We start from the raw sequence: 896 nt of genomic DNA, 5'->3' as shown, positions 1-896 counted from the left end.
TAAAGAATCTCACAATTTAGCTCAACGGGGTGGATATAAAAGTGTTTCCTGGGACAATGTTTTTGGAGTTACTATTTCCCGGGACAAATAAGTAAGAGCAATTATCTCACAAAAAAAGTTCAGAGATTAAAGCATTAGCAGTGCTCACGGCCGCTGGGGATGAAAGCACGCACTACTTTTTGGGTTACGATCACGTTTTACACTTCATCGGGGGTGGTGGGACGAACGCACTCACCCACCGGCCCAGTAAGCATTCGTGGCCCGATCAATCACAGCTGACCCGGCTAGCTCCACGGAGCAGCGGCCCAAGAGAAATACCACAACATCAAAAAAGAAAGCAATCGACTTAATTGCTAGTGATGGCAAAGCGCTGTAGATCGATCGACTTAATTGCTAGCGAAGGTAAAGCGCTGTAGATAATCAGACGGCTAGCGATGGCAAAGCGTTGTGGTTGCTCCTAGCTAGCTGAGTTATACTGTTTAGTAATGTAAACTTTGGCTATCTTTTGAAAATCCGACTGTGATCTTTTGGTGAATGGATTGTGTATTTGTATGTCCGTTTCTATGTCCGCTCATGATCTGCAATGTTTTTATCAGTGTTGCATGGTTTAGTATGGATATAAAGGATCGGATATGACATATGTGGATGTGGAAGATGAAATTTCTGAACTGACCGGCCAGTGCCCGCGGACGAGCCTGCGGGCGTTTTAGGGATCGGATTTGACATGTCCAGCTGTAGATGCTCTTATAGGCTCTACGTCAATATTTTTCCTTTTCCACTCTATCGTCCACAATTTTTCCTCACCAGCGATGTGTTTCAACTACCTCAGAATACTCATGCACTCGAGGTCTCCACACATTACAAGAAATCACATGCACATCTTGACGATGGCTCTT

This window comes from Triticum dicoccoides, chromosome 7A (assembly GCF_002162155.2).
Source record: "Triticum dicoccoides isolate Atlit2015 ecotype Zavitan chromosome 7A, WEW_v2.0, whole genome shotgun sequence".
Lineage (NCBI taxonomy): Eukaryota > Viridiplantae > Streptophyta > Magnoliopsida > Poales > Poaceae > Triticum > Triticum dicoccoides.
This window is presented reverse-complemented; position numbering follows the sequence as displayed.